The 25595-nt window shown below is 46.0% G+C and overlaps 1 protein-coding gene across 10 annotated transcripts in view; it reads left to right on the plus strand.

The window, feature by feature from the left end:
- Positions 1-25595, plus strand: part of sox5 (SRY-box transcription factor 5) — a 471378-nt gene that overhangs the window by 248126 nt on the left and 197657 nt on the right. The window lies entirely within an intron of this gene.

The raw sequence follows: 25595 nt of genomic DNA on the forward strand, positions 1-25595 counted from the left end.
GAGAGGGAGGATTCCTGAAGGCTGATCGCTGTAGAGGTTGGAAGTGGTGTGAAGAGCGGAGAGATTGATGCAAACACTCCCAGCGAGTTTAACAGGAAGCCAGAACATATTTTGTGTGCTCAGGACATGCAAAAACCTGCTGTTTTGCATTCGCTCTCAATACAGGCAGAGCAGCCAGCCAACTCACCAGGGATTTGTGCTTTGAAAATGGGCTCGGACCTGTGAATCTCTGTCAGGTTGTCCTTGCAAGTCCACCCAGCCTCGCAAGGTTGCTCTTTCTCCTATCTTCCCCACCCCCCAGTGTTGGGTGATTCCCTGAATCTCTGACTCCTTCAGGCACTCCTTCAAATTCTAGCTGTGAATCTAGACAATGAGTGCTGATGGTGGGATATTTTTTAATATACATTTAGAGCACCCAATTCATTTTGTCCAATTAAGGGGCAATTTAGCATGGCCGATCCACCTACCCTGCACATCTTTGGGTTGTGGGGGCAAAACCCACGCAGACACAGGGAGAGAATTTGCAAACTCCACACAAACAGTGACCCAGAGCCGGGATTGAGCCTGGGACCTCGGCAGCATGAATCAGCAGTGCTAACCACTGCGCCACCATGCTGCTCCCGTCAAATCCATTCCTATTCTCGCCCTACCCCCAGCTAGGAGCAGTTCTACTGCCTCAGTGCTCCAACCCCCAGCAATCCATAAAGTCAGCACGGCCTAGATAATCAAACCCTGGATCCAGGTGTGTTCCACAGAGACAAGCTCACTTCACCAACTTGGCTGTGGGAACATTCTTCCCTTCATTTTCAATCGATGTATACCAGTCACCAGCCTTTTTGTTCCTTTCCCTCATCCTTCAAGGCGAAGATGACCACCCGGAGTGTTTGCTAGTACAGTACTCAGGTGGGTAGGCGACTGCTAAGGTCGAACTGCACCAGAAGGTTCCACTGCAAATGGTACAGACGATTGACTTTTGGGTGAACTGTTGGCTCAGGATTTCCTTTCCTTGTGTTATGAGCCTCTGATTTGTACTTGTTTTTGAAGGACTGGCGAGCATCTCCCAGGTCTTGAAGTAAATATCAAAACTCCAAAGTGAAGCCTTCAGAGTGTCCTTGTAGCACTTCCTTTAACCAGTGTGAAAGTGCACCCCGGGCTCGAGCTCTCCAGAGAAGATTTACTTTAGTAAGCGAGTGTCAAGCATTCTGGTGACATGACAAGTTCAACTCTGGCGTGACGGATGGGCAGCACGGTGGCGCAGTGGTTAGCACTGGGACTACGGCGCTGAGGACCTGGATTTGAATCCCGGCCCTGGGTCACTGTCCATGTGGAGTTTGCACATTCTCCCCGTGTTTGCATGGGTCACGCCCCCACTACCCAAAGATGCGCAGGTTAGGTGGATTAGCCACGCTAAATTGCCTCTTAATTGGAAAAACATAATTGGGTACTCTGAATTTATTTTTTAAAACTCTGTCGTGACGATTTCAATATGGTGTGGATGCTTGGGTGCCGGATTGAAAGAGTCTACAATGCTCTGAAGTCTTGTCTACGGGCCCTTTTGGTTCAACACCAACCCTCTATGCCGACAGGTCAGCATGCTCACAGAAAAAGCTGAAATTCTAAAAAAGACATGGTCCATCACGGCGGGACCTGGCTTGTCGGCTGTCCAGCGGGGTCGTCGGTGGCGGGGGTGGGGGAGATATAGGGATCCCGCCCTGAGAGGTGGGGTCCACCGATCGGGGCGGAACTCTGTAAGGCTCCACCATGGCCGGCGTGGAGAAGAAACCCCCTGCGCATGCGCAGGAAACACGCCGGCGGTTCTGTGAATGGGCCAGAACACGCCGGCTGTTCTGCGCATGCACCAACTCACGCCGGCCCACGCTGGTTGTTTTGCGCTCGCGCCGGCCCATGGCGAACCTTCGGCCCTGGTTGGCGCGGCGTCAATCCCTCCAGCGCTGGCCTAGCCCCCGGAAGTGCGGAGGAGTTCGCAACTTCCGGGCAGCCCAATGCCGGAGTGGTTCGTGCCGCTCTTGGCGTCGGGCCATCGCGCCAAGTGCTGATCCTATTCTACAAGGTTGGAGGTCAAAAGATTCACTGAACTCTTTCAGTCTATGTGGAAGCAAGGAACCATCCCGCAGGAACACCAGATTCCTCCATTTTTTTTCTTTGTTATACATAGCACAATACAAATACACACAAAGTTAAGACTTTTGCCAGGTTGGGGCAGGGGTTGGGGGGGGGGGGGGGGTGGTGCTGAGTGGTGCCCCTAATGTTATTTACATTCCGGTCGTTTTTTGTTATTTACATGAGTTTAGATAGTTTTTTCTTTTAGTTTTTTTGTTTTCTTTCATCCTTGCTGCCTTTGTTGTGGCCATTTGGTCCCTGTGTCTCCTTTCCTGCCTGTGCTCCCCTTTCTTTTCTCCCTCCTGGTTCTCTTCTCTTCTCTCCTCCCCCCCCCCCCCCCCCCCCCCCCCCTGGCTCTCCCACTAGGTTCGGTTTTGTTTTCTTGTTTCCCTGGGCCCTCCCCCTCTTTCCTTTTGTGTCTTGACTACTTTCTCTTCATACCTGGCTACCTAGATGCTGGCCACAAACAGGTCCTGGGTGAATGGCTCCCATGTTTTGTGGATGCCATCTTCCAACCCATGGATGGCAAATTTGATTTTCTCCATTGGGAGAAATTCCGATAGCTTTCGGTGGTGCTGATGACTGCTAGCCGAGTTGGATTCTACAGCGGGTGATCCGGGAGGAAACGGCAAAGCTGTCGGCCATCCTCCCCATGAAGAGATCTGGCTGATCTAATACCCTGAAGACAGCCACTTTCGGGCATGGCTCCACCCTCATCCCCACCACTTTAGACATTGCCTCAAAGAAGGCTGTCCATTACACGGCAAGACCAGAACATGTGGGCTTGTTTGGCCGGGCCATCTTGGCACCGTTCACATCCATCCTCCACCTCCAGGAATAACCTGTTAATTCGGGTTCTGGTCAAGTGGGCTCTATGTACCACTTTTAGTTGCGTTAGGTTGAGCCTTGCACATGTGGAGGTGGAGTTGACCCTTTGCAGTGCGTCGCTCCAGAATTCCCACCCTATTTCGAACCCAAGTCCTCCTCTCACTTCTTCCTTGCTCTGTCCAGTTTGGCGTCGGCCCTCTCTGTCAGTCATCCGTACATGTCACTACAGTTCCCTTTGTCTAAGATATCTGCAACTAGTAATAATAATAATCGCTTATTGCCACAAGAAGGCTTCAAATGAAGCTACTGTGAAAAGCCCCTAGTCGCCACATACCATCGCTTCTTTGGGAAGACTGGTACAGGAATAGTTCCTCTAGTCGTGACTGTCGTGGTGGTCATGGGTATGACCTTGTTTCCTTCCATAGGATGTTTTTAAGCTACAAGTACCTGTATTCGTTGCCCCCTGCTGGATGAAATCTTTCCATCGCTTCGTCCAGTGTTGTGACCCTACCGCTGGTGTATAGGCCTCTAAAGGCCCCCCATCCTGTCTCCACCTTTTAAAGGAGGCATCTGGGAGTGCCGGCGTGAGCCTGTGGTTGTTGTTGCAGATGGGGGCCCCATAGGACATTTTGGTTAGGCCGTAATGTTGTCACAGCTGGTTCCACGACTGGAGGGTTGCCACCACCACTGGGCTGTTTGAGTGCTTCTTGGGTGGGGATGGGAGTGTCACTGTGGCTAGGGCCCAGAGGCACTTCCAGGAATCATCCTCCGCATTTCCCACCTATATTAATGGAAACAAACCCGACAATCTGAGAGGAGTTTCACTCCTCTCCATCACTGGCAAAATCTTCGCTAGAATCTTTCTGAATGGCTTAGTGCAGGGGTGGGCAAACTATGGCCCGTGGGCCGCATGCGGCCCGCCAAAGGTCATTATGCGGCCCACCAAGTCATTAAAAAAAAAAAAAATTTAAAAAGAATTTTTTTTTAAGGTTAATGGGGGGGGGGGGGGGGGGGCTGTTGGTTTACTTACTGGTATAGGGCGGATACGTTGACTTGAGTAGGGTGATCATTGCTCGGCACAACATCGAGGGCCGAAGGGCCTGTTCTGTGCTGTACTGTTCTATGTTCTATATGAGGCGCCCAGAATCATAACCGGGTGAAGTAATTATTTTACTTAATATACTATGCGGCTCTTTAAAATTGTGAATTTCTGAATGTGGCCCTTGCACGGAAAAGTTTGCCCACCCCTGGCTTAGTGCAATATCTCTGCCACAAAAAATCTCTGCTGTTGGAAAGTTTTTTTTCTTCTTTTTTTTATAAAATTAGAAATACCAATTAATTTTTCCCAATTATGGGACAATTTAGCGTGGCCAATCCACCTAGCCTGCACATCTTTGAATTGTGGGGGCGAAACCACACAAACACAGGGAGAATGTGCAAACTCCACATGGACAGTGACCCAGAGCCGGGATTGAACCTGGGACCTCGGCGCCATGAGGCAACAAGGCTAACCCACTGTGCTGCCCTTGCTGTTGGAAAGTTGATGCAGTTTTATCAAATGTTGAGGAAGAACTGAAGTGGCGTTTGCACTTGTACAGCAGCGCCAGGAGAAATGCCAAGAACGGAGCATGTGCATTCTCCCCGTCCCTGCGTGGGCCTGGTCTCAAGCCTTGACGATTGCTGGCTATCTGACCTGGTGGCCTTTGTTCTTTATGGTCGGTGACCCGCCTGCCCTCCTCAGCCCTAGCCTGGGGGACTGTGGGAGGAAATCGGATCACCAGGAGAAAACCCACGCGAACACGGAGAAAACATGTAAACTCCACAGTCATCTGAGGCCAGAATCGAACCCAGGTCCCTGATGCTGTGAGGCAGTGGTGCTAACCACTGTGCCACTGTGCCGCCCAAAGTCCGATGCTGAGCTAACTAGCTGGTAGTTCCCTGATTTCTGTCTCCTACTTTCTTTTAACAGGGGTGTTGTTACATTTGGGGTTTTCCAATCCACTGGGACCTTTCCAGAATGACAATATTTTTCCCAACTCTCTGCTTCCCGTCTTCTTTCCATTCTAATCAAATCTGACCACCATAAGCTCATATCTTGTGCAGTGACCTGACCTAGCACCTTATCAAATGCCTTTGGAAATCTAAAAACACTACATCCACCGGTTCCTCATTATCCACGCTGCTTGTTATAGTCTCAGAAAGCTCATGCGCATAAATTTGTGGAACACTATTTCCTTTTCACAGAACCTTGTTGACTCTGCCTGGGATTTTATAAATTTCCTGCTACTAACTCTTTAATAATGGATTCTGGTATTTCCTCAATCACAAATGTTCGGCTGATCAGCCTGTAGTTCCCTACTTTCTGTTTCCTACTTTCATGAACAGAGTGTTGTTTAATTTGAGATTTTCCAATCCACTGGGATTTTACCAGAATCTAGGGAATTTTGGAAGATTACAACCAATGCAACTCTATCTCTGCAGCCACTCCTTTGAGACCTTGGGACTAGCCCATCAGAACCAAGGAACTTTCAGCCTTCCAGCCCATTAGTATTCCCATTACTGTTTCTGTAATAATTATGATTGTTCCTCCATCCCTGTAATTTTCTCTTCCTTTTAGAATGCTTTTTGCATCTTCCACTCTAAAGACTAATGCAAAATACTTCTTCAAAGCCTCTGCCATTTCCTTGTTTCCCATTATTCCCCAATCTTAATCTCTAAGGGACCAATGCTCACTTTAGCTACTCCCTTCCTTTTATATACTTGTAGAAGTTTGTCTGTTCTAATATTTCTTACTAGTTTTCACTCGTACTCCAATTACTCTTTTTTTTTTTGTTGCTGGTTTCTAAAACTTTCCCCACCTTCTGCCCTACCTCTAAGCTTTTCAGCATTGTATATCTTTTATTTCAATTGGCTATAGCACCCCTTCAGTGCTTTTTCTTTTGATTATTCTTTCCCGGGTCAGCACTTGTTGCCTGTCGTTAATTGCCTTGAACAAAGTGGTGTTAGGCCATTTCAGAGGGCAATTAAGAGTCAATCACATTGATGTGGGTCTGGAGTCACCATGTGGGTCAGATAAGGTAAGGTCAGCAGATTTCTCATAGAATTTACAGTGCAGGACGCCATTTGGCCCATCGAGTCTGCACCGGCTCTTGGAAAGAGCACCCTACCCAACACCACATCTCCACCCTATCCCCATAACTCAGCAACCCCACCCAACACTAAATGCAATTTTGGACACTAAGGGCAATTTAGCATGGCCAATCCACCTAACCTGCACATCTTTGGACTGTGGGAGGAAACCGGAGTACCCGGAGGAAACCCACGCACACACGTTCCTTCCCTAAAAGGGCATTAGTAAACCAGATAGGTTTTTACAACAATCGGCAATAGTTTCATACTCACCGTTACTGAGAGTAGCTTTTAAATCCAGATTCTATTAGTTTAATTTAAATTCTACTAGCCTCCTTGATGGGATTTGAACCCACATCCCCAGAGCATTGCCTGGGCCTCTGGACTACTAGGCCGGTGACATTACCACAATGCGACCGCAAATGTCATCCGAGATAATAAATTGTCCCCATTTCCTGATAACTTAATCTATTACAGTACAACTAAAGTAAAGCAGTTTATGTTACAACTCGGGAATCCTTGCGTCTTTCACTGCTTGCTTTTGGATATGCTACTGTAAGGAGCACTGAAATGGAGACTGCAGTACTGGACCTTTTTTTTGGCTTGAAACCTTTCTGCGGTAAATCATTGTGTGTCAGCAGCAGCTGTTTCCATAAAATTTTAAATGTTGACTCACATTATTCACTGAAGCAGCACCAGCTCAGAAAAAAAAAAAAGAAATCAAGTGTTTCCCATGACTTTGCAACCTTTTCCCAAACAACTGAGATCTCGGGCCTGCGACACAACAATTGCTTCTCACAGAAGCCATCACAGCTGATGTCCTATCGTTTACCAGAGTGGGACCCCGCCCAGCGTCTGCGATAAACCCCTGGGAACTCCAAGCACAAATGTGTGCCCTGCTTTAGCTGCAAATGCCGACCGTTACCTAAACCCTGCTGGAACATAGAACATAGAACAGTACAGCACAGAACAGGCCCTTCGGCCCTCGATGTTGTGCCGAGCAATGATCACCCTACTCAAACCCACGTATCCACCCTATACCCGTAACCCAACAACCCCCCCCCCTTAACCTTACTTTTTAGGACACTACGGGCAATTTAACATGGCCAATCCACCTAACCCGCACATCTTTGGACTGTGGGAGGAAACCGGAGCACCCGGAGGAAACCCACGCACACACGGGGAGGACGTGCAGGCTCCACACAGACAGTGACCCAGCCGGGAGCTGAACCTGGGACCCTGGAGCTGTGAAGCATTTATGCTGTTTTATAAACTGACCAGTTTGGGTTGCCGTACTGTTTTATCAGGAGGCTGCAGAAAGAGGACTGTTACTGAGAATAGAATATCCCCACCGGCCAATCCTCTCCCTCCTCCCCAGCTAGCCAAGCTCCGAAAGGAAAGAATCAACTTAATGGCTGGAATTTTCTGGCTGTTCTCGCCGGTGGGATCTTTTGGTGCCGCTAACTTTGCACCACCCCGCGGGTTTCCCAACGGCGAGGGGTGCATAGAATGGGAAACCCCACTGACAGTGGCGAGATCAGAGTATCCCTCTGCTGGTGAATGGTGGGCCATCTCTGCCCCTGTGAAACACGTTATGGGGGTGATGTGTCATATCCTGCATTGTTTTTTTTTGTTGCAATAGAATAGGATCAGTCCAGTGCAGTAGGAGCCGTTCAGCCCATTGAGTTAGCCCTGACCCTCCAAAAGAGCACCCTAAGCTGACACCCGCCCTAACTCTGCAACCCTATCCACTCAGCCCTGGACACTAAGGGGCAATTTAGCATGACCTATCCACCTAATCTGCGCATCTTTGGACTGGGGAACGAAACCCATGCAGACACTGGGAGAGTGTGCAAATTCCACATAGTCACCCAAGGCCGGAATTGAACCCGGGCCCCTGGCGCTGTCAGGCAGCAGTGCGAACCACTGTGCCACCATGCTGTCCTAGTGCATCAAAACATTCCCTCTACACACCTCATAAACAGTTAATCACTGAGCTTTTGTATGTTTTGGTATGTTTGGGTTTGTTTCCTATGTTGTGTTTCCATAGTTTTAATGCAAAGAATTTAGAATGCTTGTGTACAGACATTGAGTTTGCAAATCAGTGTTTGTGTCTGTGTGCTTTCGACCCCCAACAATAAGGACAATTAAATTCTTGCATTTATACGGAATTTTTCACAACCACTGGACATCTCGAAGCTTTTTAAAGATCAATGAAGTACTTTTTGAAGTGTGGTCCTTGTTGTAATGTGTGAAACATGGCAGCTAATTTGCATTCAGCAAACTCTCAAAAACAGCAATGTGATCCAGATCATCTGTTTATTTTCCTGTGGTGTTAGTTGAGAAATAATTATTCTCCAGGATACCAACGTTAACTCTGTCGCTGTTCTTCAAAATCATCAATGGAATTTTTCATATCCATCCAAGCAGGTTCATGGGGCGGTGGGAGGAGGGGGCGGGGGTCTCCGTTTAATCTCTTAACCAAAAGGCAACAGCTCCATCAGAGAAATTTACCTTTGGTACTGCACTGGATTGTCCGTATTGATTGTTGTACTCAAATCATGGAGTAGGATTTGAACCCAGAACCGTGTGATTTACAGGTGAGTATGCTAGCAACTGAGCCATGGCTGACACACAAGGTTAATGGACTTCTTTGTCATTGAAGTTGAGACCATCTGTTCAGCTTCCCACCCCCCGCTTTCCCAAGATGCCTCTAATGTTCCTCTCCCACCCTTGCCGTGAATTTGCATCTTTCTCTAATTTCTCTCCGATCTTCCTTCGTGCTCTCCCCAAGACTATATTTTCCATAAGATCCACCTCCTGCTCCCCTAGCAAATTTGTGTGTGTGTGGGGGGGGGGGGGGGGTCAGTAGATTGCTGATTTCCACCCCCCCCCCCAATTTCCCTTCCTAGCCCTATGCTATCTGTTCACTCTCCTCGTGCACTGCCCCTCTTCTCTTCAAATTAGCCCCTTCAATAAAGGGGCTGGTTTAGTCCAGCGGGCTAAACAGCTGACTTGTAATGCAGAACAAGGTCAGCAGCGCGGGTTCAATTCCTGTACTGGCGTCCCCGAACAGGCATCGGAATGTAGCGACTAGGGCCTTTTCCCAGTAACTTCACTGAAGCCTACTTGTGACTATAAGTGATAATTGATGCGACCATCAATTCACTCGAGACAAGAGTAGAAGTAAACCGTGGTTTTAATCAACTTAGAACAGTGCCTGCCTGCGACTGATCCAATACTGAGAACCGCCTACAGGTCGACTGCTCTTTATACCTCCTTTCAAGGGGAGGAGCCATGGGCGGAGCCCGTACATGCCCCAACATGTTCCCCTATGGATAATGCCATACAGTGGTCCATAGGAGAAGCCCACAAGGGCAACAGCATAGCACAGATACAGATACAAATACAAGGGCAACAGCACAGATACAAATACAATGGTGGATTATTGGCATAATACATTCACCACTATATTATTATCTGTCATCATTACTTCTCTCCTTTAAAAATAAATGCATCCTCTCTTGTGTTTGCAAAACTGCCCCATATCCTACCTCACCTCCATTTCCACTCAAGTCGATTAACGTGTTGTCTCCTCCCAAATCTGTGCCCACCTTCCTCATAAAGCCATATTCAAAGAGTCACCCAGACTAGATATGTCCGCTCCCTTTCCTCTCCACAGATGCTGTCAGACCTGCTGTACTTGCTGTTTTTGTTTCAGATTCCAGCATCCGCAGTAATTAAATTTCATCTTCAAATCCCCCACCCCCCCAAACCTGGTCGCTTTCTCTGCCACAGTACCAAAATGGCTCTTATCAAAAGTTAAATAAGACATGATAATGACTACTCGCCACTTACCCTCCACCCACCGTTCCTTGTCCTTCTCAACCAGATTGCAACCTTTGACATTGTTGGCTGCACCGTCATTCTCTAACATCTCTCTACCATAGTTCAGTTGAGTGGGAAAGCTCTCACCTGTTTCAATTCTGATCTGCCCACTTGTCACCGGCATCGTTCCTCTTGCAAGCACCCAAGCATAAAGCCCCTCCTGAAGTTCTTATCTGCTTGCTGTCCTTTGCTGACATCATCCAAAAAATTGTATGTTTCCACATGTACGCTGATGACGCCCAGCTCTATTCAATCTCTACCTCTTCCAACTTCTCCAATGTCTCTTAACTTGTCAAATGGCTTATCCAACACCGAGTACATGATGAGGAGAATTTTTCCCAGTTAAATATTGTGGAGACCCGCGGAAAGTCAGTGGGCTAGATTTCACAGTCAGTGGCACAGTGATGCGGCCCGTTGATGACCTCGAATCAAACAATGATCAAATGTACCTCTGTCCCTGTGGCACAAGATTCAGAGGGAGGGAGATTCCCTCCCAGCATTGGCTTCAGTGCAGCCCAGCCTGCTGAGCAGCCCAGGCAAATACAGCAGGCACTTCTAGCAGTGAATTCCAGTTCCTACACCAGAAAACAAACATTATAAACCAGGCTGCTGCAATGAAACAGGATTAGATGTTGTTGTGATGGGAGACTTTAACTTCCCCAATATTGACTGGGACACACTTAGTGCTAGGAGCTTGGACGGGGCAGAGTTTGTAAGCAGCATCCAGGAGGGCTTCTTAAAACAATAAGGATGTAGTCCAACTAGGGAAAGGGCTGTACTGGAGCTGGTATTGGGGAATGAGGCAGGCCAGGCGGTAGAAGTTTCAGTAGGGGAGCATTTCGGGAACAGTGACCACAATTCAGTAAGTTTTAAAGTGCTGGTGGACAAGGATAAAAGTGGTCCTAGGGTAAATGTGCTAAATTGTGGAAAGGCTAATTATAACAATATTAGGCGGGAACTGAAGAACATAGATTGGGGGCGAATGTTTGAGGGTAAATCAACATCTGACATGTAGGAGGCTTTCAAATGTCAGTTGAAAGGAATTCAGGTCTGGCATGTTCCTGTGAGGAAGAAGGATAAATATGGCAAATTTTGTGATCCTTTGATAACGAGGCATATTGTAAGCCTAGTCAAAAAGAAAAAGAAGGCATTTGTCAGGGAACAGACGAAGCCTGTGTGGAATATAAGGAAAGTAGGAAGGAACTTAAGCAAGAAGTCAGGAGGGTGAAAATGGGTCACGAAATGTCATTGGCAAATAGTGTTAAGGAAAATCCCAAGGCTTTTTACACTTGCATAAAAAGCAAGAGGGTAGCCAGGGAAAGGATTGGCCCACTGAAGGACAGGGGAGGGAATCTATGTGTGGAGTCGGAGGAAATGGGTGAGGTACTAAATGAATACTTTGCATCAGTATTCACCAAAGAGAAGGAATTGGTGGATGTTGAGTCTGGAGAAATGTGCGTAGATAGCCTGGGTCATATTGAGATCCAAAAAAGACGAGGTGTTGGGCGTCTTGAAAAATATTAAGGTGGATAAGTCCCCAGGGCCTGATGGGATCTACCCCAGAATACTGAAGGATACGAGAGGAAATTGCTGAGGCTTTGACAGAAATCTTTGGACCCTCACTGTCTTCAGGTGATGTCCCAGAGGACAGGAGAATAGCCAATGTTGTTTCTTTGTTTAAGAAGGGTAGCAAGAATAATCCAGGGAACTACAGGCCGGTCAGCCTTACATCAGTGGTAGGGAAATTACTGGAGAGAATTCTTCAAGACAGGATCTACTCCCATTTGGAAGCAAGGGTCGTATTAGCGAGAGGCAGCATGGTTTGTGAAGGGGAGGTCGTGTCTCACGAACTTGATAAGAGTTTTTCGAGGGGGCCACAAAGATGATTGATGCAGGTAGGGCATGGATGTTGTCTACATGGACTTCAGTAAGGCCTTTGATAAGGTCCCTCATGGCAGACTTGTACAAAAGGTGAAGTCACACGGGATCAGAGGTGAGCTGACAAGGTGGATACAGAACTGGCTAGGTCATAGAAGGCAGAGAGTGGCAATGGAAGGGTGCTTTTCTGATTGGAGGACTGTGACTCGTGGTGTTCCGCAGGGATCAGTGGTGGGACCTTTGCTGTTCATAGTATATATAAATGATTTGGAAGAAAATGTTACTGGTCTGATTAGAAAGTTTGCAGATGACACAAAGATTGGTGGAATTGCAGATAGTGATGAGGACTGTCAGAGGATACAGCGGGATTTAGATTGTTTGGAGACTTGGGCAGCGAGTTGGCAGATGGAGTTCAAACCGGTCAAATGCACTTTTGAAATGCATTTTGGAAGGTCTAATACAGGTAGGGAATATACAGTGAATAGTAGAACCGTCAAGAGTATTGACAGTCAGAGAGATCTTGGTGCACAGGTTCAGAGGTCACTGAAAGGGCCAACACAGGTGGAGAAGGTAGTCAAGAAGGTATATGGTAAGAAGGAATGGGCAGCACGGTAGCATTGTGGATAGCACAATTGCTTTACAGCTCCAGGGTCCCAGGTTTGATTCCGGCTTGGGTCATTGTCTGTGCGGAGTCTGCAAATTCTCCCTGTGTGCGTGGGTTTCCTCCGGGTGCTCCGGTTTCCTCCCACAGTCCAAAGATGTGCAGGTTAGGTGGATTGGCCATGATAAATTGCCCCTAGTGTCCAAAATTGCCCATAGTGTTGGGTGGGGTTACTGGGTTATGGGGATAGGGTGGAGGTGTTGACCTTGGGTAGGGTGCCCTTTCCAAGAGCAGGTGCAGACTCGATGGGCCAAATGGCCTCCTTCTGCACTGTACATTCTATGATTGCCTTCATTGGCCGGGGCATTGAGTATCAAAAAAAGTCATGTTGCAGCTGTATTGAACCTTAGTTAGGCCACACTTGGAGTATAGTGTTCAATTCTGGTCACCATACTACCACAAGGATGTGGGGGCTTTAGAGAGGGTGCAGAAGAGATTTACCAGGATGTTGCCTGGTATGGAGGGCATTAACTATGAGGAGAGGTTGAATAAACGTGGTTTGTTTTCACTGGAATGAAGGAGGTTGAGGGGCAACGTGATAGAGGTCTACAACATTATGAGGGGCATAGACAGAGTGGATAGTCAGAGGCTTTTCCCCAGGGTAGAGGGGTCAATTACTAGGGGGCATAGGTTTAAGGTGCGAGGGGCAAGGTTTGGAGGAGATGTACGAGGCAAGTTTTCTACACAAGAGGGTAGTGGGTGCCTGGAACTCGCTGCCGAAGGAGGTGGTGGAAGCAGGGACGATAGTGACGTTTAAGGGGCATCGTGACAAATACATGAATAGGATGGGAATAGTGCAGGGGTGGGCAAACTACGGCCCGCGGGCCGCATGCGGCCCGCCAAAGGTCTTTATGCGGCCCACCAAGTCATTAAAAAAAAATTAAAAAAAAAATTTTTTTTTTTAATTTTAAATTTTTTTTTTAAGGTTAATGAGGGGGGGCTGTTGGGTTACTTACTGGTATAGGGTGGATACGTTGACTTGAGTAGGGTGATCATTGCTCGGCATAACGTCGAGGGCCGAAGGGCCTGTTCTGTGCTATACTGTTCTATATTCTATATGAGGCGCCCAGAATCATAACCGGGTGAAGTAATTATTTTACTTGATATACTATGCGGCCCTTTAAAATTGTGAATTTCTGAATGTGGCCCTTGCACGGAAAAGTTTGCCCACCCCTGGAATAGTGGGATACGGACCCCGGAAGTGTAGAAGATTTTCGTTTAGGTGGGCAGCATGGTTGGCGCTGGCTTGGAGGGCCGAAGGTCCTGTTCCTGTGCTGCACTTTTCTTTGTTGTTTGTTCCAGATCAGATTTATGTACCATAAAACATTTTTGAAAATTGATGAGTTCTAACATTTTTAATATGTTAATTTTGATCAGAACTATTTTTATGCACCTTTTGGGACAGTCAGATAAATTACTTTTGAAAAGTTAGCATACCTTGGAACATTTAAAAGACTGATAAATCGTGTTTAAGAAGTTATAAATGTAATTGATTAGCAAGAGTCATCAGGCCTTCAATAAGTTTTTCGGTTGACTTTCTACCAAAATTGATCAGATTTGCTCAAAAAGTCATTTGCAATAATGAATAAGGTTTGGTGAATTGTTTTCAAAGTCAATTACCGTATATACTCGCGTAACATGTGACCTTTGAAGACCTAAATTTTGACCTGAATTTGGGGGGGTGGTCGCATGATGCGCGAGATACAAAATTTCGGGTGTGAAGTACTGGTCAAGATTAGGCTTTTAGGCTGTTAAGCAGACCGTATCCATTAACGGAAAGTCAAATGGACATTATTATGGACATAATGAGATATAAAACAGGAATACATATGTAGGTTAATTAACAAACTTTAATAAAACTTTAATAAAAAAACTATTAAAACAAACTTTTGCAGGTTAACTAAAATCCGTCAAATTCGCTTTCATTGCTATCAGTGTCCTCATCAAATAAAGCTTGGAATTCTTCTTCATCGAGGCAGTCGTCATACTGATCATCTTCCAGGTCTTCAATATTTTCATCCTCTTCTCCTGCATCTTCGAATATAGCATCATCTTCACTTCCATCCAAAGCATTTGCTATTCCACATTTTTAAAATGCTTTAACAATCAAATCTGCATCTATCTCAGCCCATGCTTCTTTTACCCACAAACACAGTAGAGGCAAATCCGGAGCCTTCATATTCCCTCCCTTCGTAAATGATTTCTTTCCTTCCATCATCCAGTCATTCCATTTCTTTCTTATATTGTCTTTAAATGGCTTATTAATGGATATGTCAAGTGGCTGAACGACGCTAGTCAAGCCAGCTGGAACGATCGCTATATCGGTGTTTGATTCGCGAACAGCTTTCACAACAGAATCCACGCGATGTGACCTAAACATATCCCACACAAGTAAACTTTTTGGGCGTCGTAAACCACCTGCTCTTGATTCCCAAACTCTCTTCAGCCAAATCTTGCAACCATTATCGTTCATCCAACCTTTTTCATGGACATGGACAACGATACCATTTGGAAATTTTACTTTGGGCATTAATTTCCGTTTAAAGATAACCATTGGAGGAAGTTTCGTCCCATCTGCCATACACGTTGGTACAACCGTAAAATGTGTCTTTTCATGCCCTGTAGTTTTGATAAAAATACTTTTCTCACCAACTTTATTAACGGTTGAGTTTGATGGCATATCAAAATTCACGGGTGTTTCATCCATGTTTCCAATGCACGATAACTGATAGCTGTTAGCTTTGCGATGTTTGATTACAAATGTTTGAAAACTAGTCACTTTTTCTTCTAATTCTTTTGGGAGTCTCTGTGCAATTTTTGTTTTTCTTCTTAACACAAAGTCATGTCTTTTCATGAACCGCGTACACCATCCAGGACTTGCAGTAAACTCACGAATGCCCATGTTTCTTGCTTCTCGTAAAGCATAAAGTCTAATTTTAGATCGAGTTATAATATAACCATTTTCCCGATTTTCGGACACCCACTTTGAGACGTTATCTTCTAATTGCGGCCAATGACATTTCGACCCGCGATTAGCGCATTTATAGGAAGGACTTTCCATAAATTTCTCTTTCTGTTTTCTCCAGTTGCGGACACAGCTTTGTCCGACACCAAACAGCTTTGCAGCTTTAACGTTGTTGCTGTGTTCCGCTTCGGCAACGACTTGCAGCTTCAATTTGGCAATATATTTCTTGGCAGATCTTTTCTCCATAGTGGCTAATGGTAGAATGTATTCGACCGTTATGTGTTACGCGTTAGTTAACTGCTTATTACCGTGATTAGAAACCGCAAAACAGCTGGTTGTTTACGGCGGTTGGTAACGGCGTAATTTGGTGTCTCAAAAAAGTGACTCGCATGATACATGAGGTATAGCATAAAATCATGTTTTGGGGTCTAAAATTTAGGGGTCGCATGATACGCGAGATCGCATGATACGCACGGTAGCATGGTGGTTAGCATAAATGCTTCACAGCTCCAGGGTCCCAGGTTCGATTCCCGGCTGGGTCACTGTCTGTGCGGAGTCTGCACGTCCTCCCCGTGTGTGCGTGGGTTTCCTCCGGGTGCTCCGGTTTCCTCCCACAGTCCAAAGATGTGTGGGTTAGGTGGATTGGCCATGCTAAATTGCCCATAGTGTCCTAAAAAAGTAAGGTTAAGGGGGGGTTGTTGGGTTACGGGTATAGGGTGGATACTTGGGTTTGAGTAGGGTGATCATTGCTCGGCACAACATCGAGGGCCGAAGGGCCTGTTCTGTGCTGTACTGTTCTATGTTCTATGTTTATATACGGTACATTAAAACAACATAAAGGTCTGATAAATCATCTCAAAAGTCATGTACCATTATAACATTGACGAGATCTTTTCTGGTGTGGGCCTCCACGTTGCGTATTCATAAATTGAGAGGGGTTCCCTATGCCTAAAAATACCAAATCTTCAGTCTTTTTGGTGTGAGTAATTCTCAATCAGCAGCCAGTTATCCCAAATTCACTCTTGTTCCCAAACTGCCGTTTAAACCTACACCTAAATGAATGGAGTTGTGATGCCTCGGGATAATGTTCATTTGTTCTTCACAATTTTGGATTTATGCGCAAAATTGCACTATCTGGAAGCGGATACACTACCCCAATTTCAACAAAAAGCAATAAAAATCCAATCCAGCCATTTACTGGCCCTTTATCCAGCATTCAATCAAAGTGATGGAAGGTATCTTTGCCAGTTCCATAAAGCAGCACTTACTTAACAGTAGCTTTCCCTCCGTGAGGAATACCCATCTTCCGTTCTTATCCTTGATCAGAACATGAACAAAAGAACAAAACTAAAGAGGTGAGGTGTGGGTGACTGTCTTTGACATCAGGGCACATTTGACCGGGTGTGGTATCCAGGAGACTGAGCAAAAATGAAGTCAATGACAATCAGAGAAAAATGTCCACTCGTTGTAGCCATATTTTATACAAAGAGAGATGGTTGTGATTGTTGGAGGTAGTGGCTTAGGCACAACCATCTTCAGCTGATTCTTCAAAGACTTTTCCCCCATCATAAGGTCAGGCACATATGTTCACTGCTGACTGCACACAACTCTGTACCATTCATACCTTGTCAGATACTGAAGCAGACCATGTCCATATGCAGGAAAACCTGCATATTGTTCCGGCTTGGACTTATTTTTTTATTCGTTCATGGGATATTGGCATTGCTGGCTGGGCCAGCATTTATTGCCCATCCCTGAGGACATTTAAGAGACAACCATGATGATTACCATTGACCAGAAACTGAACTGAACCAGCCTTTTAAATACTGTGGATATAAGAGCAGGTCAGAGGCTAGGGATTTTGGCCGGTATCTCCTCTACTGACCCACGCCAAAGCCTGTTCAGCATCCACAAGGAACAAGTGAGGAGTGTGACGGAATACTCTCCACTTGCCTGGATGAGTGCAGCACCAACAATGTGCAAGAAGCTGGGGAAAGCAGCTCACTTGGTAGACATCCCATTCACCAGCTCTCTCCACCACCAACACACAATGGCAGCCGTGTTTGCCATCTGCATGATGCACTGCAGCAACTCACCAAGGCTATTTGGATGGCACCTTCCAAACCCATGAACTCTATCCCCTAGAAGGACAAAGAAAGCAGATGCCTGGTAGCATTGTTAGGTCAAAATCCTGGAACTCCCTCCCCATGGGTATAGCTATGCCACGTGGACTGCAACGGTTCAAGAAGGCACCACCTTCTCAAGGACAATTAGGGTGGCAATAGATGCTGGCCTTGCTGGTGGTACCCACATCCTTTTGAATGAATAAAAAAAAGGGAACCTCGTACATGTCACCATGACTGACTTTGTAAAATCCTGCCACAAACTCCTTGAATTTGCCACTGACTCAAGCCCTCTCCTTATCAACTGTCTGAGGCTCAGACTTCCGGTGACGGTGGGTGGGAGGCAGCCGCACATTGGAGGGCTCCCGTTTGGGAATGGCATTGTCGGGGGTTAACACCTGGTCCTAGGGGCAGTGAAGGCAATAACAGCCAGGAGAAAGCACAGGGAAGGCATATGTCGAGAATCAGTAAAGAAACGGCCGTGAAAACAGCTGAAAGTCCGTCGGGGAGTAGAAAGGTCACCGCGGGGTCTGTAAAGAAAATGGAGGCTGGAGCACCAGGGGAGGCCGCATTGCTTACGGCTGAAGAAATAACCAAGGTGATGGCTGCGGAATTCGAAAGGCAGTTTACAAAATACATGGAGACAATGAGGAAGGAGATGAGGGAGGTTTTGAGTGTGCTGGTGGAGGAGGCGATTTCCCCGGTGACTACGGCGGTGGCGAACGCAGTGGCGGAGGTGCGGAAGCAAGGGGAGGCGCTGAAGGAAGTGGGGGAGACATTATTGCAGCACGGTGATCAACTTACCTTGATGGAGAAGGAGATGCGGAAGGTGATGAAGATTAACAAGGATCTGCGAAGAAAAATGGAAGACCTGGAAAACAGATCCAGGCGACAGAATTTGAGGATTGTGGGGCTGCCCGAAGGAGTTGAAGGGCCGAGGCCGACTGAGTATTTTGCTGCGATGCTGGCAAAACTATTGGGGGAGGGGGGAGGATCCCTCCCGATATGAACTGGATTGGGCTCATCGGTCGTGGAGGCCTGTACCAAAGGCGAGTGAGCCGCCAAGAGTAGTGACTCTGTGCTTCCGTAGGTGCAGTGTGAAGGAGAAGGTCCTGTGCTGGGCCAAGCAGAAGCGGGTGGTGCAGTGGGCTGGAGCTGGTATACATGTATACCAGGACTTTATGGTGGAACTGGCGGGGAAGCGGGCTGCTTTCAACTGGGTGAAGAGGGCCCTGTACATTAGCAAGGTGCAGTGCGGCATTGTATATCCAGCAAAGCTCAAGGACTTTTATTTTGGAACGGCGGAAGCAGCGGAGGAGTTTGCAAAGGCAGAAGGATTGTGGCAGAACTGATAAATTGAGAAATGGCCATGTGCCGATGTAACCTCATGACTGTATTTTCTTTTTCTTTTTTTGTTTCACTGCGTGCAGGTGTATGGGCTAAAGGAGCCAATGTTGTATATATTTGGACAAGGGAAGTAATGGGACGTGAGTGCTCTTTGGGGTGTAGGTGGATATGCGGGGTTTGTGTGCTAAAAGGGATTTCTTGGCTTTCCTAGAGCTGGGCAAGGGGGAAAGGGACCCGGGCGGGGGCCTCCACGCTGGCCGGTCTAAGCCGGCCAGTGAACGGGAGTGAGGTGGGGGGGGAGGGGCTGCAGCCATCGGAGCCTGGCAGAACAGGGTCAGAGTGGTCTAGCCGGGGTGGAAAGTTGGGGGTCACCTTGCTAATGTACAGTGCCCTCTTCACCCAGGGTGTGTGTGCGCGTGTGTGTGCGCGTGTGTGTGCGCGTGTGTGTGCGCGTGTGTGTGCGCGCGTGTGTGTGTGCGCGTGTGTGCGCGCGTGTGTGTGCGCGCGCGTGTGTGTTTGCGTGCGTCCGGCCGGCCGGCCGGCCCCATGGTGCTTTGTCGCCTTAGTGTTGTGTTGCCACCGTGGGGGGTTGTTATATTGGATGCATATATTGACAGATGGCCCGTTGTTTGGGGTGGTGGGAGGATGGTATTGTTGGTATTGTTAAGGAGATTGATTTTGTTTTAGTCTGTGGGTGGGGTGTAAACTTTGAAGGAAAATGGAGAATTAAAAAATTTTTTTTTTTAAAAACTGTCTGAGGCTCACCCAGACGGTTCTCAACTTTGGAGACAATTCGTGTTTTCAAATACCCTCATGCACATTCTTCTCTTTCTACTCTCCTCCAGTCCTATAACCTTCTGAGATACTTGCAATCCTCCAATTCTGACCTCTTGCACATCCTTTTAAAAACATTTTAGAGTACCCAATTATTTCTTTTCCAATTAAGGGGCAATTGAGCACCGCCAATCCACCTAACCTGCACATCTTTGGGTTGTGGGGGTGAAACCCATGCAAACGTGAAGAGAATGGGCAAGCTCCACACAGACAGTGACCCAGGGCCGGAATTCTAACCCAAATCCTCAGTGCCGCAGTCCCAGTGCTAACCACTGTGCCACATGGTGCCCTCTCTTGCACACCCTTGATTTTAATCTTTCCATCATTTGAAGGCTATGCCTTCACCTGCCAAAACCATAAGCTCTGAAATTCCTTTTTAAAAATTCAGTACCCAATTATTTTTTTCCCAATGGGCAATTTAGCGTGGCCAGTCCACCTCACCTGCTGTTTAGCACAGGGCTAAATTGCTGGCTTTGAAAGCAGGCCAGCAGCACGGTTCGATTCCCGTAACAGCTTCCCCGAACAAGCGCCAGAATGTGGTGACTAGGGGCTTTTCACAGTAACTTCATTGAAGCCTACTTGTGACAATAAGCGATTTTCATTTCACGAGGGTGAAACCCACGCAATCACAGGGAGAAAGTGCAAACTCCACACACTGACCCGGGGCCGGGATGGAGCCTGGGTTCTCAGTGCCATAGGCAGCAGTGCTAGCCACTGCGTCACCGTGCCGCCTTGGCTCTGAAATTCATTCCGCAAACTTCTCTGCCTCTCTATCTCTCTCTTCTTTAAGGTGCTCCTTAACACTTATCCCTTCAGCCAAGTTTTTGATCGTCTGGCTTAGTATCTCCTTTTGTGGCTTGGTGTCAACTTTTATTTGATAATGCTCCTTGGGATGTTTTCGTACATTAAGGTGCTACAGTAATGCAATCTGTTGTGTGTTACGTTTGTGCATGAGCACACACAGATGTGTGAGCAATCTTCTGCATGTTCATGTGTGAAAGAAAGATCTTTCATTTGCATGTGCTCTTTCGTCAGGCATTTGAGGCACTTGACCAACAAAGTACTTTTTCCCGGGTGCTCACCATTGTAAGGCAGAATGTATGACAGCCAAGTTGTGTACTGTGAGCTCCCACAAATGGCAGAGATAAATGGCCAGGTCGTGTTTTTAATGATGTCTATCGAACAGCACTTGAAAAGCACTTCATTGCCTGGAATGTCCTATGGATGTGTGAGGCACTACAACAATGCAAGTTCCTTATTTTTTTTCCCCCTCTGCAAATTCAGCTTTTGATATTCTGATTATAACTTCCATTATATTTTGGGAGCCAGTCCCTCAGGAGCTGAATTTTGGACAGACGACTTACCTCTTCAGGGACACAACTTAGGATTTGTATAATATCTTATGTCAACTGAGAGACAAGTCCCAGTGCCTTTCATCACACCATAAAAACTTGTATTTATACAATGTCATTAACACAGTAAAATGGTGTTTATGTAAGACAGTGCGTGGAGATATTCTCCTCATTCATTTTGTTGAGTAATTAAGCTTGAGCACAGACTAGCCTGAGACAGCAAGGTAACAGGCTCACATAATAGTTCATAAGACATCGGTGTATTTTTCAAGGTGTTGTGTCCTTTGGTTCGAAATGAGGTGCCTGTCATTCCTTATTTAATCTGTTCTTACAACAATTTTTAATCAGGAAACCAAAAATATTAGGTAGGGTTATGGGAATAGGGTGGGGGAATGGGCCTAGGTTGGGTGCTCTTTCTGAGGGTCGGTTCAAATTCGATGGGCCGAATGGCCTCCTTCTGCGCTGTAGGGATTCTATGATTTTTATGATTCTATGATTTTTTTTGAGGTCGCGAGACTTTGTGGTCTTTGGTTTGTAAGGAGGCGCCTGTTATTCCTTATTTTATTTGTTCCTGAAACTATTTTAATCAGGAAATGAATGACATCAGTGAGATATTGTGAGATTGTTGTTGCAGAAATGTGATTTCAGTTCTGCATTTTCAGAGTTACGCGACTGTTAATCAACAGTTAAACTGTGTTGCACCAAAGAAAAAAGATTGTGGATTCGTTGACAGTGATTGCAAAGACAGAGTCAGTTATTACTCCAATTTTTCACTGGTTTGCAAATACTAAGACGAGCAGAGATTATTGCGCAACCATTAAACAATAACTCAAAGCCTGTAGCAGCACGAGCAAGAAAACTTATGAATAGTGTACACCTGAAATGTATGGAAGCTGAAAAGCACCTGGCTTGAACCCAAAGGACTTTATTTCCTTGCCCCTCCCAAACTATGTAACCTCCTTCAGCCCTACAATCCTGAAATATCTCTGCACTCCTGCAGTTCTGACTTTGAAGCTTTCAGCTTCTGGGCCCCCATTCTCTGAATATTCCTCTTGAAAACCTCAACCTCACTTTCCTCATTCTAAGACACACCTCAAATCCTACCTGTTTTTGGTCACCTCGGGCCTAACACCTTAGGGTCAGATTTTATTTCTTAATTTCTCCTCTGAAGCACCTTGGGATGTTTTATGACAATGTTAAGGCATTATGGTGAGAACAATTTATCTATTTTTTTATTCTTTCATGGAATGTGAACACCGTTGGCTGGGCCAATATTATTGCCAATATTAATTGCCTTTGAGCAATTTAAGCGCCAAACACATTTCTGTGAATCTGGAGTCACGTGTAAACCAGGCCAGGTAAGGACGGCAGACGTCCTTCCCTAAAGGACATCAGTGAACCAGATGGGTTCTTACGACAATCAACGACATTGTCATCATTAGACTTTTAATCCAAGGTTTTTTAAATTCAATTCAAATTTCACCACCTGCCATGTTGGGATTCGAACATTTGCTCCCGAGGAATACGCCGGATCTCTGGAATACTAGTCCACTGACAATACCGCTATGCTACTGCCTCTACTTTTAAAGTGCCTCTAAACATAATAAAAGTGGCCAAGGTGCTTCGCAGGAACATTCCTTTAAAAAAATTTTTTTGGGGAACTTTTAATATTTTGTATCCAAAAATTTGCAAAGCAAAACAAAGCTAACACACGTCTCAACATTACAGATAAAATTACAGCCAATAACAGTAACAGTCCCCCCCTCACTGAACGAAAATATAACCCAAACAACCCACCCCATCTTCCCCACTTTAAAGTGGCCAGTTCTTTAAAGTGCAATATGAACGGACGCCATCTAGGGTAGAACCCAACAACCGGACCTTCCCGCCTGAGATACAAAATCTCCATCAAGTCACCTAGCCACGCTGAGGCACGACGTGGTGACGTCCTTCCCTAACTCAACAGAATCCACCACCAATCAATTAACGAGGTGAATGCCAGGACATCTGTTCAGGCTGCTGCGACACCCCAAATGTAGCTACTGACGGACAGGGCTCTAAACCAACATTCAGGATTGCCAGTATGGTGCTGAAAAAAGACCCCCCAAAAACCCACCAATTTGGGTCAGAACCCAGAATATGTGCATGTGGTTCACAGGTCGTCTCGAACACCGTTCACATTTATCCTCAACCCTGCAAAAAAAATCAACCCACCCTGGCCTTGGTGAGGTGCTACCCAGACACCATTTTGAGCTGGATCAAGGTCAACCTCGCACAGGATGATATAGCATTCACCCTGTGGAGGGACTCAGTCCACACCTCTTCCTCCAAGATGGGTCCCAGCTCCTCCTCCTTCACCTGGCCTTCACCTCTTCCACTGAAATCTCACAGCAGCATTCTAAAACAAAATATGGCATTAACCCACATGAGGAGAAATTAGGTCAACAGTGTGGTCAAAGAAACCCAATAGGCTTTAAGGAGTTTCTTGAAGGGGGAAAGTGAGACAGAGAGGGATATGAAGGGTATTCCATAGCTTCGAGCCCAGGTACGTGAAGGTGCAGCCCCCGATAATAGAAAGATTAAAATGGGGATCCCCAAGAGGCAAGAATTATGTGAGTGCAGATATCTTAGAGAGCTGCAGGGCTGGAGGAGATTACAGAGATAGAGGGGAGATTGGGAAAGAAGGATGAGAATTTAAAATCAGGACTGTGAGCCAATGGCAGGCCAGCGAGCACAAGGGTAATCGATGAACAGGACAGCCCAGTTTTGGATGACCTCAAGTTGACGGATGGTAGACTATAGGAGACCATTCAGGAGCCTTTTGGAAGAATCCAGTCTTGAGGTAACTAAGGCATGATTGAGGGTTTCAGCAAATGAATGAATGTATTCAAATATATATATGAAAATAAGTTGTTGGCTTCTAGTTTGAAATCGTTATTGGATGTGAGTTGCTGAAAATGATAGAAGGCACAAATAAAGACCATCTAGCCCAGCCAAACTTGTTGATTGAACAAATCATTAATAATAAATAGTTTGCAGCAAGGTGTGAAGAATTGGGCACATACTTAAAGAGATTTTTAAAAATTGCTGGACCACAGGAAAAAAGTAGGAGGGACCAGATAGGTGAGTAGCACAGTGGGTAGCACTGTTGATTCACATCTTCAGGGTCCCAGGTTCGATTCCTGGCTTGGATCACTGTCTGTGTGGAATCTGCATGTTCTCCCTGTGTCAACATGGGTTTCTTCTGGGTGCTCTAGTTTCCTCCCACAAGTCCCGAAAGATGCTGTCAAGTGAATTGGATATTCTGAATTCTCCCTCTGTGTACCCGAACAGGCGCCGGAATGTGGCGACTAGGGGATTTTCACAGTAACCTCATTGCAGTGTTAATCTATGCCTACTTGTGACAATAAAGATTATTATATTACTATATTATTAGAGATTTCTTTCTCTCAAAGAGCCGACACAAAGACAATGGCCTGAATGGCCTCCATCTGTGCCATTACATTCTGTATTTCTATGATTCTATAAACCCCTCGTATTCCATTCTGTTAAAGCCCCTATAATAAACCTTTTGATCTTCAGAGGCAAGGTTTGTAGGACTCTTCCTAGGTCCTGCAGGTAAATCATACAAAACATATTGACTTACCGGAAATGGTGGTGGAAGTAGATTTAATTATAATTTTCAACAATTACAGCTTACATTTAATAAATGAAATTCACCTGACAACCAATGAAATGTCCCAGAGCGCTTCTGAGAAGCATTATAAAACAAAGTATGACATCAAACTACATAAGGAGATATTAGGACAGTTGCCTACAATCTTTGTCAAGGAGCTTGATTTTCAGAAGTATCTTAAAAAAAGAAAGGGTGATATAGTAGTGGAGAGGTGTAGGAATGGAATTCCAGAGCTTTGGCCAAGGCAACTAAAGTCACTGAAAGAGAATTTGATAGTCCAGCTACTTGGGAAGCTTGCAGAGGCACAATGATTCAAAAGGCCTCTTTCTATGTTGTAAAGTTCTATCCAGCCATCCAACATTATTGCCTATCCTTTTCTATTTGTTCTCCTTGGAGGGAACATCCAAACAATGGACCGGCCTTGCTCCATTCACAATTAAATCTTCTCTGTCTGCATATGGACTGAACTGATCTCTCCACGCATCTTCTCTACTGAGTAGCAGTACACTCCGTATGCTTCACCCTATGTTTATATCTATGTATTTACATTGTGTATTTATCGTATGTCCTATGTTTTTCATTTATGGAACAATCTGCCTGGTTTGTACGCAGAAGAATACTTTTCATTGTACCTCTGTGCACGTGACAATCAATCCAAAGTTAAATCTAAATCCTCCGATTCCATTCTGAACCAGACATTCAGCCAGGTCTTTATTAAGGTTTGTTAAAACATTAGTTCCTGGGATGTGCACATCCCTGCAAGGCCAGTATTCAGTGCCCATCCCTAATTGCC

This window comes from Scyliorhinus canicula, chromosome 11 (assembly GCF_902713615.1).
Source record: "Scyliorhinus canicula chromosome 11, sScyCan1.1, whole genome shotgun sequence".
NCBI classification, from domain to species: domain Eukaryota; kingdom Metazoa; phylum Chordata; class Chondrichthyes; order Carcharhiniformes; family Scyliorhinidae; genus Scyliorhinus; species Scyliorhinus canicula.